Genomic DNA, 14,027 nt, shown 5'->3' with positions numbered 1-14,027 from the left:
GGGGCCATCTTACACCAGATTTTGAATGCTTTTCAAATTTATATTACTTAAAAGTGGAACTCATAAATTGAATTAGGTTGGGGACTTCTATTTTATAGCTATAGATTTCATAGCTGTGTACCTTTTATATATAATAATTCAATATATAAGATAAGTAAACCCATTCTTAGCAGCATTTCTCATTTTCTAATGATATACTATAGTCACTGCTAGTTAACACTGCACAGTGTGCTCCCTGGTGTACTTATAAGCCCATTGCATTATTGATAACCCTTTAAAAAATTCAAATGGTAGTGTAGGTGTGTTAGAAGACAGGCAGGAGGTCTTTGCCTTTAGCTTTGATAATCATTCCTTTCTTTAAACTATACCATTTAAGTGTCTCAGAACAGATCTTTGTTATGCGTGTGGTTTTCAGTGTAACCTTCTCAATTATAAAGAAAGACCAGTTGTGATTGTGTTTTACCTGATACCTTGGCCTTATCAATAAGTGAATTCTACAGCTCTCTGCTAGCTAATTAATACAGCTCAGCTTCTGCAAATTCAAAATTGGGAAAGATAGAGTCTGGATGTGTCAGGGAGGGACACCTAAAAATACAGGTTACTGCAAGGCCCTTTCACATGGGCAGCAGCCTCTACAGCTCCCTGAAAAGCAATCCGCAGTCAATCACATTTCAGAGGATGGAGCAGCGGCTTCCAGGTTTTCAGAAGGGCGATCCTGCCACCTCCTGAATGTGTGCGTTTTTTTTGTTTTATTCTCCCATCCAAAGGGGTTATTTGTACTGAAACACCGCACCACAAATGCGTTCCAAGTGTTTGCTTCAAGGGTGTAGCGTAGCCAGTCGCATTGACCTCAATGGGCAAGTTTGCCAGGCTGTAGTGAGTTAAATTTGCTGTGGTTATGAAGCAAAGTATCACGGCTATTGCATGTGTCCAACCCCCAGAGCACCAGCTATTACTGTACCGTGCAGTAAGGTGGATACTATGTGTTGGACCACCCTCTAGAAAAATCTAGCAATAGTGCACATGACAGGCTGACAGAAATGCTGCTGACTGACAAGGCAGTCTAAGCCCTTGTACACACAGTCGGAGATTCCGACAACCAAATCCGTCGGATTTTGTCCGACGGATTTTGTCCGAAACTGTTGCATACACACGGTCGGACAAAGTTGTCGGAAAATCCGACGTGATGACGTTATTTCGTTACGACGGGACTATGTTCACGCTAGTAGCCAATAGCTTTGGTGTAGGAATTTGATCTGAGCATGCGTGGCACTTTGTCCGATCGGAATTCTCTACACATGATCGGAGTATGTCCGATCGGAGCATTTTGTCGGAAAATATTTCCGGCAAGTTGGAAAAGTTGGTCCAACGGATATTCCGACGGAAACAGTCCGATGCAGACCACACACAGTCGGAATATCCGACAAAACGCTGCAATCGGACACATTCGGACTGAATCTCTGACCATGTGTACAAGGGCTTAGTGTTATCAGCCTGAAATAGAAAGCACTATTACTGTCAGGATCTCCATCATGGAGATGCCATATAATGATCTAGAACTCACAGAATGGTTGAGAACACCCAAAATTATCAGGTGGACAAAGTTAGGATTTATGGCAGTTATATCTTGGCAATAGCATATGCAAGGCAGTTAAAAAGGTAAGAGATGACCCAGGACGGGATGGCCCACCTATAACTAGAATATCACTTTCCTGATGCTTACATGGCATCATAAATATATTGTCAAAAGTATTGGGACCCCTGCCTTTACACACACATGAATTTTAATGGGATCCCATTCTTAGTTCGTAGGGTTCAATATTAAGTTGGCCCACCCCTTACAGCTTCAACTCTTCTGGGAAGGCTGTCCACAAGGTTTAGGAGTATGTCTATGGGAGGAATGTTTGAACATTCTTCCAGAAGCGCATTTGTGAAGTCAGGCACTGATATTGGACAAGAAGGCCTGACTCGCAGTCTCTGCTCTAATTCATCCCAAAGGTGTTCTATAAGGTTGAGGTCAGGACTCAAACTTGCTTATCCACACTATATTGCAAAAAGTATTTGGCCATTCTTCCAAATCATTAGGAGGAGGGGGGATTATGGTGTGGGATTGTTTTTCAGGGGTTGGGCTTGGCCCCTTAGTTTCGGTGAAGGGAACTCTTAGGGTGTCAGCATACTAATACATTTTGGACAATTTCATGCTTCCAAATTTGTAGGAACAGTTTGGGGATGGCCCTTTCCTGTTCCAACATGACTGCGCACCAGTGAACAAAGCAAAGTTCATAAAGACATGAATGAGCGAGTTTGGGGTGGAGGAACTTGACTGACCTACACAGACTCCTGACCTTCTCATCCAACATCAGTGCCAGGCCTTCTCGTCCAACATCAGTGCCTCACCTCACCAATGCACTTCTGGAAGAATGGTCAAATATTCCCATAGACACACTCCTAAACCTTGTGGACAGCCTTCCCAGAAGAGTTGAAGCTGTTATAGCTGCAAAGGGTAGGACAACTCAATATTAAACCCTACAGACTAAGACTAGGATGCCATTAAAGGAGTTGTAAAGGTTCCTTTAAAAAACAAAAAAAAACAAACATGTCATACTTACCTCCACAGTGCAGCTCATTTTGCACAGAGTGGCCCTGATCCTCGTCTTCTGGGGTCCCTCGGCGGCTGTCTCAGCTCCTCCCTGCATCAGCTAACCCCAGTTCTGGGAAGCGCTGTCCCAAGGGGGTTAGCTCGCAGGCACGTTCCTGTGATACAGCTATAGCCGCTGACTGTATCACTCAGGCCCTGCCCCCCAGCGTGCCACGTCATTGATTTGATTGACAGCAGAGCGAGCCAATGGCTGCATTGCTATCAATCATCCAATGAATGAGCCGAGAAGAGCTGAGAAGCCCAGTCGAGAAGCCAGCGTATTCACGGCGTGGGACTTTCGAGGGCTCAGGTAAGTAAACAGGGGGGCTGGGGTGCCCCTAATTTTCGGATGGTTTTTCACCTTAATACATAGAATGCATTAAGGTGAAAAAACATGTACCTTTACAGCCCCTTTAAAGTTCATGTGCGTGGAAAGGTGTCCCAATACTTTTGACAATATAGTGTATGGTTGGTTCTCCATTCCCGACCAACCCAGAGGACAACCACTTTATATTACAGGCAAGCCTATAATTAGGCTTAACTGTAGATACACTGGATATCTCCTAAACCTGCACGGTTTAGGAGATATCCCTGTATTTGCATGGGCCAACGTCATCGGCACATGCGCACTTAATCAAACTGAAGCAAACTGTTGCTTCAGTTACACTGTGCTGTTACCGGCAGGAGTGACGTCATCGCGACTCCAGCCAATTACAGCGCCAATGCCGCGATACCCGGAAGTAGCCCCCAGGAAAGATGTCGGCCGCCGAAGCGCTGAATGATGACCGATGCCAGGGCTTCAATCTCCGGTAAGTAATTCATAATAAACTAATATGCTATGCATACTAGCTCATCAGGGGCGTTGCTAGGTCTACAAAAGATCTGGGGCTATAGCCCATAGCAGCGTAGTAAAGAAAGTCATACGCTTGGGCAAGCAAATACATGCATATACAGTAATATACGTGTGTGCGTATATATCCCCAGAGAGCCCCCCACTTACATCAGGATCCCCAGAGAGCCCCCCTTACATCAGGGTCCCCAGAGAGTCTCCTCCTTACATCAGAGTCCCCAGAGAGCATCCCCCTTGCATCAGGTTCCCCAGAGAGCCCCCTACTTACATCAGGGCTCCCAGAAAGCCTCCCTTACATTAGGGTCCCCAGAGAGCCTCCCCCTTAAAGCAGGGTCCCCGAGATCCTGCCCCTTGCATCAGGGTCCCCAGAGAGCCCCCCGCTTACATTAAGGTCCCCAGAAAGCCTCCTCTCCCCTTGGGAACCACTGAAGAGACTCGGGGCTATGGGTCCCAGATTCAGGGCTATAGCCCCAAAAGCCACCCCCTAGCGACGCCACTGTAGCTCATTATGCCTTTGTCTTTGTGGGGTTTTTTTTTTGCAATTTTATTTTAAGGGTTTACAACCACTTTAAATATGCAATCTTCTGTTTTTGAGTGGACTGTCTGATTTATTTCAAACATACACTCAAGTAAGACTATATTTTAGGTTAATATGAAAAAATCTATAATAATAGCCAATTATGGGTGTTTTTATCAACATTTTCACCCAAGATGCACACATTTTGCTAAATGAATCTTGGGTGAACTCATTGATAAATAGACCCCATAGGGGTTATTTATTGATTTGTTTTACCCAAGATTTGCAATCCTATCACCCTATAGTTACTCATATTTCTAATTGAGCCTTATGTGAAAAATTTGTGAATCGCGAGTAAAAGTTTGGTAAATAGAAGTAAGCCCTTAAGTGTGCACTGGCAAAATAATAAACTCTACCATGAAGGTTACCAAGTGTTTTTTTGCATGCTGCTTTGATGCACAATATTTTTTGGGGAGAAAATGAGCGCATACGAATGTGTCACTCAATCACGAAAAACCTGCTTATTGAAGTTTCTAATAGACTCAGCGGCCTACATCTGTAAAGCTGAGTAGAGCTGCACTTCCTTGCCTTTGAGGTCTGTTTTTTCGTCAGGATTTGGTTAAGTGTCAGACCAGTCAATAAATACATTTGTGATTCACCTGATTTCCCAAGAGGAAATATCCTTTGTGTAAATGCCACAAATCCATTTTAATGATTTGCTCCAGTACATGTGTCCTTTCATAAAGTCATTTGCAATTACATATGTCATTAAGTTCATTTTTCGCTAGCTACTCATCACAGCTCACGTAAATCCATCTATAGCATTATCATACGGGAAAAGTCACATTTTTTATTTTTTTTATTTTTCACAAATGGAAACTTGATTAAAACCTGCATAGAAATAAAACAGTGGCTTGATTACGATGTTTCATTTTAAAAAGATGAGTAAAAGATTTTGTTTTGGACATCTTGATGTCTTCGGCCCATGCAGCAGTCTTTGAGTCTTTGGCCAGAAATCACAGCTCTTAGACATCAAGCTGAGGCAAGGACATTTTTCCCATAAAATAGCATCTGGCTTCTTGGCAGACCGAGTATTCAGTTGTACTGGTGATGTTTGCCGTCGCCTCTAGGTTGATTGCATGGCTGTGCTGAACACAGGCATCCGTTGTCTGACATATGTACAGCTGGTCCTCTTTCAATGCGTTGCTTTCTTCCAAGAAACCCCCGTTCTGAACTGGATCAGAAGGAACAAGACACAATAGCAGACAACCAGAGATGGAGGAAACAACCGAACAATATGGTGCATCTTGCTTACTTTCCAGTAACATATGTCAGAGAGGAGATTCCCACTTTAACCCTTTCAGCCCCGGAAGGATTAACCCACTTCCTGACCAGGCCATTTTTTGCTATACGCACTGCATCACTTGCAGCACAGTGGTGTAGTGGTTAGCACTTTCACCTAGCAGCAATAGGGTTGCTGGTTCAAATCCCAACCACAGGCACTATCTGCCTGGAGTTTGCATGTTCTCCCTGTGCCTGCGTGGGTTTCCTCTGGGTACTCTGGTTTCCTCCCACACTCCAAAGACATGCTGGTAGGTTAATTAGACCCTGTCCAAAAAAATTGGCTGTAATGTGTGTTTGTGTATGTCAATATTCTAAGTGTGTTGGGACTCTACAGGTTAAAGGACTGCATAAATAGCTGCAGATGGACACCAGTGGCAAGAAAAGTGCCCTGAGGTGATTCAGTTCATATAGGTAGCACTATACAAGTCATTCATTCATTCACTTGCGCCGTCATGCGGTGCTTTACCCAAACAAAATTGATGTCCATGATGTTCAGTTCGTATAGGTAGCACTATACAAGTCATTCATTCATTCACTTGCACCGTCGTGCGGCGGTTTACCCAAACAAAATTGATGTCCATTTTTTCCTTGTGTTTGTGTATGTCAATGTTCTAAGTGTGTTGGGACTCTACAGGTTAAAGGACTGCATAAATAGCTGCAGATGGACAACAGTGGCAAGAAAAGCGCCCTGAGGCGATGCAGTTCGTATAGGTAGCGCTATACAAGTCATTCATTCACTTGCACCGTCGTGCGGCACTTTACCCAAACAAAATTGATGTCCATTTTTTCCTACAAATAGAGTTTTCTTTTGGTGGTATTTGATCACCTCTGCGTTTTTTATTTTTTGCGCTATAAACAAAAAAAAATCGACAATTTTGAAATAATTCTGCTATAAAACAATTCCAAAAAAAATGTATTCATCAGTTTAGACCGATATGTATTCTGCTACATATTTTTGGTAAAAAAAAAAATCGTAATAAACGTATATTACTGTATATATATTACTGTATACTGTATATTACTGTATATACTCGAGTATAAGCTGAGTTTTTCAGCACTTTTTTTGTGTTGAAAAAGCCGGCTTATACTCGAGTCACTGTGCCCATCTGCAGCCTCATGCGCCTGATCTCCCGGTGCTGTGACATGCAGTCTAGCCGGCGGTCATGTAGTGTAACAAAGCCCTGCCTTCTCCTCGTCCTCATCTGTGATAGGCAGAACACTGACTCACTGCTGGGAAACTGAATCAGTGGACGAGGACGAGGAGAAGGCAGGGCTTTGTTACACTGCACGGCAGCCGACTAGAGATCAGGCACATGAGGCTGCAGATTGACACAGTGGGGCATGCAGATGGCACTGTGGGGCATGCAGATGGCACAGTGAGGCATTCAGAGGGCACAGTGGGGCTGCAAATGGGCGCAGTGAGGCTGAAGATGTTGGCCCTCTTTTTTACTTACAGTAGCTGCTGCATCTCCCACCCTAGGCTTATACCTGAGTTAATACATTTTCCAAGATTTTTGTGCTAAAATTAGGTGCCTTGGCTTATATTTGGGTCGGCTTATACTCGAGTATATACGGTAATTGGTTTGCACAAACGTTATCGTGTCTACAAAATAGGGGATAGATTTATGGCATTTTTTTTATTATTATTTTTTTTTTTGTAGTAAAAAAACTGCTGCCAGCGATCTGTGATTTTTAGCGGGACTGCGACATTGCAGTGGACAGATCGGACACCTGACTGAGATTTTTTAGACTTTTTTGGGAACCAGTGACATTATTACAGTAATTAGTGCTAAAACTGCACGGAACTGCAATGCACTGACATTGTACTAATGACACTAGCAGGGAAGGGGTTAACATCAGGGGCGATCAAGGAATTAAATTTGTTCCTTGTTTGTGCTTTCTAACTGTATGGGGGACTGTGTGACTGGGGAAACCATGTTTTATTTCTTCAAAAATGCTACAAATACAGAAAAATACCTGTTGATCAGCAATATTCTGAACTGAACATTGCCTCTGCTGCATTGTTTGCCACCCCCCCACCAAAAAAAAATTAAGCACCAGCCGCCACTGACTACACAACACCCCCAAGCAACCCCCCCTACACGCACACGCACACACGCACACACGCACACACACACACACACACACACACCCCAATGACATAAGGGAGAGGTGTTGTGTAGTGTTATAAATCAGATGATAGATAGCAGTGGGATTGATTTACTAAAGGAGTTGAACAGGTTTAGCATGTTCAAAGTAAATGTTCATTTTCAAACTGAGTTTTCATTTATCTTAGTAAATTAACTGAAACAAAGTCAAAAATACGTGTGCTCAAACTTTAAAAAAAATAAACATTTCCACTTTTGTTGAGAAAATAATATTCCCCTCTGGTTAATCTATGTACATTGCAAATATTATAATAACATTACAATATCAGTTGCAGATTCCTACCTTTTGTTATTCTGAAGAAATCCCTATTTGTGCCTCTGTATTCCTGTTCTGAGTGGGTCTAATGGGAGTGGTTTCGTAATTATCTATCAGCTGTGCACCTTCTGGGCACTAATGAGGAAATCTGCTGGGCCTGTACCCCTTTAGACGTGTTCCTACAGAGATTATGTCACCAAAAATGAAATTTTTTGTTGCAGAGGATGCCTTAAATCTGACTTGTACCTTAGGCACACAAGCAGGAAATTATGTTTCTGGGGAGTGGTCAGTAACACTCTGTGTACAGAACAACTTCATGTAGCCATATTGCAATGCATTTACAAACCATTACAGGAGCTGCAGATTGAAAAGGAAAGGTAATTTTTAATAACATTCAATTACAATATGACTTGTGCTGCAATTGTATATGCTATATTATTTTTTCTTTATTTGCTATTTTTTTTTCGAAAGTGGAGTTATCCTTTTACCACTTGCCAACCAGCCGCCGTTACACAACGGCAGGTTGGCACGATCCCGCGAACCATCGTAACCATACATTGGTCCCTTTAAGCGGGATAGCAGGCACACACTCGCTGCACAGCGGGAGTGCTGATGCTCGTGACCGGCGGTCGTGATGACCTCCAGCCATGAGCGATCACGGTCACGAGAGGCAGAACAGTCAGTTCTGTGAGGAGAGGAGAGAAAGATTGTGAGTTCCTACGAGCTGGGAACCGCGATCTCTCATCTCCTCTACTCAGTCCCATCCCCCACAGTTAGAACACACACATAGGGAACACAGTTAAGCCCTTGATCACCCCCTAGTGTTATACAGTAATCAGTGCATTTTCATAGCACTGATCGCTGTATAATTGTCAATCGACACAAAAATGTGTCAAAAGTGATTGATGTGTCTGTTATAATGTCGCAATCTCAATAAAAATCGCAGATCGCCGCCATTACTAGTAAAAAAAAAAAAAAATATGCCATAAATCTATCCCCTATTTTGTAGACGCTATAACTTTTGTGCAAACCAATCAATGAACCAAAACAAATCAATATATGCTTTTTGTGATTTTTATTACCAAAAATATGTGGAAGAATACATATCAGCCTAAACTGAGGAACTTTAAAAAAATTGGGGCTATTTATTACAGCAAAAACTACAAAAGATTGTGTTTTTTTCAAAATTGGCTCTCTTTTTTTGTTTATAGCGCAAAAAAATAAAAACCACAGAGATGATCAAATACCACCAAAAGAAAGCCCTATTTGGGGAAAAAAAGAGTTTAAATTTTGTTTGGATTTATTGGACCAAAAATTGGTTGCTTTATTAATCGTGACCAATTATGTCATATGCCTTTGCTGCGGGAGCTCCAGCAGAATAATCCAGATGATTTTCAGAATTTTCTCCAGATGATGGACCCCTGCTTTTACCAACTCTTGGCATTGTTGACTCCCTATATTAAGAAGCAGGACACATGCATGAGGCTTTTATTTTATTTTTTGTTTGAATAATAATGATTTGATTTGGTATATTTTTGGATGCATAGAATGTACTTTTTGGTTAAGTTCTATTGGCAGATAGCATGTTTAATATGATTTGTTTTCTTTTTTTTAAATAAAAAATTGTGGAGAATAATACTTGGCTATGTGTTTTACTTCCAATGACAGTTTGGGAGTGGGCAGTTACATTTTAAAAAATACAATGTAAAATTAACAAGGGACACCAACATAGTTGTATCTTTGATCTTAAAAACTACAGGAGAATGGTTTTTTTTTTCTTTAAATGACGCTTCAATGTGTCATGTATTCATATATAATTTGTGTTTATTGAACACTCAACTCTTCATATGTTTACTATTAAGCCCTTGGAATGTGTATATATTGATGAAATAAAAAATCCTAATTTATGACTGTGCAATAACATGTAAATATATGATTACCTGTATTTATTAAAAACGTGTTTTTTACTAAATTGTATGCTTCTGCCCCGTGTGCCTCAAATCAAGTCCCGCCTGTTGCTCTTTTCTTTTTTTTTTTAATACAGGAGAATGGTGTTGTGGTAACTTCCAAAAAAAAAAAAAACATAATAATATTATTCTTGATATCACTAGAAAAAAAAAACTTTCAAAATCAGTTTGCAATAACTCCATCAGTATCACCAGCAAAGTAGCTTCATTATTATCCCATTAAAGAAGAAGAGAATTGTGCGCTGCATTTTGAGATTTCATAATTTGCAACGTCACGAATGTTAATTCTCCATTACAAATGCTAGTTTTCAAGACCGACCGCTTCTGGTTCGTTTTTGCTTCCGAGCATGCGTGTTTGTACTTTAGACTTTTGTCCTTGCGTACACACACTCGGAAAATTCGACAACAGAAAATTTAAAAGCCACCTGCCATCCAACATTTGTCTGCGGAAAATCCGACAATTGTCAAATGGAGCATACAAACGGTCAGATTTTCCGCCAACAGCCTGTCATCACACATTTCCCGGTGGAAAATCCGGTTGTGTGTACGAGGCTTTACCATTAATTAGTGCTGTTTTACATATTTCTGTGTAATTATAATCCTGTTTAGAATAAATCTATTATTGCTCCCAAAGTTTGTCCTGTCATTACTCAAAACAATTTCCTCTTAGATCAGACACTGAATACCGACTTCAATTGAGACTGCAACCCCACCATTGTTTTTTAGGCCCACAAAATGGCTTCCTCCATTGTCAGAATATGAGTACACTTTGATGGGTTTACTCACTCTCTTCCCAATAAAACACTGGAACACAAACAATGTTGGATTTGGCAGGCAGATGCTTATGTTATGTAACAGTCTCATTGATAAATGTGTCCTGGATCTGTCTGCCAAAATCCACCAGCCATTTCATCTGGCACACACATAGGCATCAACACATCAAAGGAAAACCTTTGTTTGTCTCTAGCAAGAGAGGCATTTTATTCTAACTGTATGGAAAATGAAAACTTGGCCAAGCAAATGCAGTATAGAATTATAAATACAATTCTTAGTAATGGCAGAAAATATCTTCTAGAAATACAATACTTCTATATCATCATCAGTATAGCACAATATAACATAGTGACATATCTGCCATTTAACAATACATACAGATAAGTGGAATATTTGTTTTTCAATTTCATTAATAAATTGCAGACCCTTAGGAACATTATTATTATTATTATTATTATTATTATTATTCAGGATTTATATACCACCAACAATTTATGCAGCGCTTTACAATATAAAAAGGAGACAATACAGTTACAATACAATAAAATACAAGAGGATTAAGAGGGCCCTGCTCAGAATAGCTTACAATCTAACATAAATATAATTTTTAACCAATTCAGCTCCAGAAGGTTTAACCCCTTCATGACCAGGCCATTTTTTTGCGATACGGCACTGCGTTATTTTAACTGACAACTGCGTAGTTGTGCAACGCTGTATCCAGATAAAACGTATGTCCTTTTTTTTCCCCCACAAATAGAGATTTCTTTTGGTAGTATTTGATAACCTCTGCATTTTTTTCTTTGGCGCTATAAACAAAAAAAGACCAACAATTAAAAAAAATATATATATTTTTTATTTTCTGCTTTAAAACGTACCCAATAAAAAATGTTAAATATTAAATTTGTTCATCAGTTTAGGTCAATATGTACACTGCTACATATTTTTGGTAAAAAAAATAAAAATTACAATAAGTGTATATATTCATTGGTTTGCACAAGTTATAGCGTCTACAAACTATGGATATATTTTTGTAATTTTTTTTCTTTTATTACTGATGGCGATCAGTGACTTAAAGCAGGACTGCACTATTGCGGCGGACAAATAAGACACCTAACTGACACTTTTGACACTTTTTGGGACCAGTGGCACTAATACAGTGATCAGTGATAAAAAAATATGCACTGCCACTGTACTAATCACACTGGCTGGGAAGGGGTTAGCATCAGGAACGATCAAAGGGTTAAATGTGTTCCTAGGGAGTGCTTGCTAACTGTGTGTGGGATGCTTCTACTGTGGGAATGATAAAACATTTATTTGATCTGTAAAGTGCAATGGAACTGCTCAATAAATGTGTTTAACAACGTACTGCACTATGGAGTCTTTCTCTTCTTGATATTTGTTGAGCACTCAGGGTGATTATCATGGAAACTTGGAGTATTTTTTGAGACATTGGAAGGATTTCCATATCAAGGTGAACCAGCAATACCAGATCTCCTGATGGTGGTGAAGGAGTGGAGCATGGCAGCTGAGCCTAAATTGAATCATGCGCTTTTGATCCCTATAACTTGGGGTCCATCTACTCTGGTAAGAGGCTTTGTTTAATATACATCATTTAATAGCGTGAATTTTCACAATTCCGTATTAAGACACCTATTGACTTTTATTTTTTAAAGTTATTTTAATACTACAATGAACACACTTTTTTTGATACCTTTTATGATACAACTTATGTGGATTTTTTTCTTCTATGTGGTATAATATGTGATTGCGCAATCAGTTGTATATATATATATATATATATATATATATATATATATATATTTTTTTTTTTTTTTTTTTTTTTTTTTGAGTAGCAGCACTTTCACAATTTTACAAAATGTTCGGTATGCACAGAATTTAAGTATTTATATATATCTGTGGCAAAATACACTGATTTTGCAGCTACCCTTTATAATATAAAATATATATGTTTTATATTTAATATATATATAATTATATATAATTGTTTTTTTGTTTTTTTTTGAGTAGCAGCACTTTCACAATTTTACAAAATGTTCGGTATGCACAGAATTTAAGTATTTATATATATCTGTGGCAAAATACACTGATTTTGCAGCTACCCTTTATAATATAAAATATATATGTTTTATATTTAATATATATATATATATATATATATATATATATATATATATATATATATATATATATATATATATATAGTTTTCACCTAATTTGTTCATTTAATATTATTTTGCATTATTGTTAGTTTTATTTTTTACTTGAATATTGACATCTTTGAATATCACAAAACCAGGCAAATTAACCCTGAGGAGCTCAGAGAATGATAGAATGATAACAGAACACAAAAAGTGAAAATTGTAGTGAACAATTACATCAATCAGTGTGAATGATCGATTGGTTTTTGTAACGGTAAGTGGAAAATTATGCCCATGGATTGTTGGCCAGCATAGGTGGGAGATCAATGTGTATCATACCCAACACGCCTCACCACTCCTTCACTGTAATATATCACAAAAAGGTGTTTTTGATATACCTTATAATCAGAAACTATCAACAAACCAAAATAAAAAATATCATATAATAATAAAACAAAATAAAAAATACCATATAACCACTATTTAAACACAAAATTGTTGTGTTGAAAATCCTTTACATTACATGCAATCATGTTATTCCAAAATTAAATGTTTTTCTTTATTTGTACTTTGTGCTCTTCAATCGCTTCTATTTTTCACATGAGACTCCACCTGTGATCCACCACCTTCTGCTCTATACTCTCACCTTATTATTTGACCTATATGCACAATAGTGGAGCACAAATAATGCTCAGACTTCTCCGGATGGAATTTTGCACCTCCACTGCTTCTTTACTTGGTCGTATTGTTCTCTACATTTTTTATGTTCCCCATTTGGTGCTCAGGAAGAGGATTGAAACAACCATAGTGTTTTCACCATTAAAACATTTCAATTTTTATTCAAAAATGAATTTAAAAATTATTTAAAAAATCGACTCACATTTGTCTCTGCGCAGCACTGGTGCTTTACCGATTAAAAGCGCATAGACTTTCCCCTTAGGAGATAACTTAGTGTCCAAACTGTGTCCCATTAGCCAATTGTGGCCCTTTGTTTGCCTTTATCCGGCCCTTGGGGAACTATTCCTTCCACTGATATGAGGCACTATTCATTTCACTGGCACCAAAGACAGAGCACTATTCCACCCCCTGACATCATCACCAATTGGTACTGTTCCTCCCACTGACACAAGAGATGGGGAACAAATTCTTTCACTAACACCAATGATTACTCTTTTTTACTCCAACTGAACAGAAAGCCTATGGCTTTGTTTCTTTCTACAGATGTGAGGGCATTTTCTGCTCTCCATGCTATTTATCCCCTGGAGGCAGACCACCACGTCAGGCTGATGAAAGAAGCTAATGGTTCTTCTGAAACGCGTTCAATGCTGACTTTTTTACATGCACACTTGGTGTT

The 14,027-nt window shown here is 39.2% G+C and overlaps 1 long non-coding RNA gene across 1 annotated transcript in view; it reads right to left on the bottom strand.

The window, feature by feature from the left end:
- Positions 1-3,357: 3,357 nt before the first annotated feature.
- Positions 3,358-14,027, bottom strand: part of LOC143942976 (uncharacterized) — an 83,618-nt gene continuing 72,948 nt past the window's right edge. The window contains exon 3 of the long non-coding RNA XR_013264865.1: positions 3,358-11,320. This is a non-coding gene — a long non-coding RNA (uncharacterized LOC143942976). The remainder of the gene's footprint in view (positions 11,321-14,027) is intronic.

The sequence above is a fragment of the Lithobates pipiens genome, unplaced genomic scaffold, assembly GCF_037356315.1.
Source record: "Lithobates pipiens isolate NorthernLeopardFrog02 unplaced genomic scaffold, aLitPip1_a1.2 Scaffold_30, whole genome shotgun sequence".
In the NCBI taxonomy this organism is placed as follows: Eukaryota; Metazoa; Chordata; class Amphibia; order Anura; family Ranidae; genus Lithobates; species Lithobates pipiens.
Note: the sequence above shows the minus strand (reverse complement) of the source record. Positions and strands in the feature narration are given on the sequence as shown.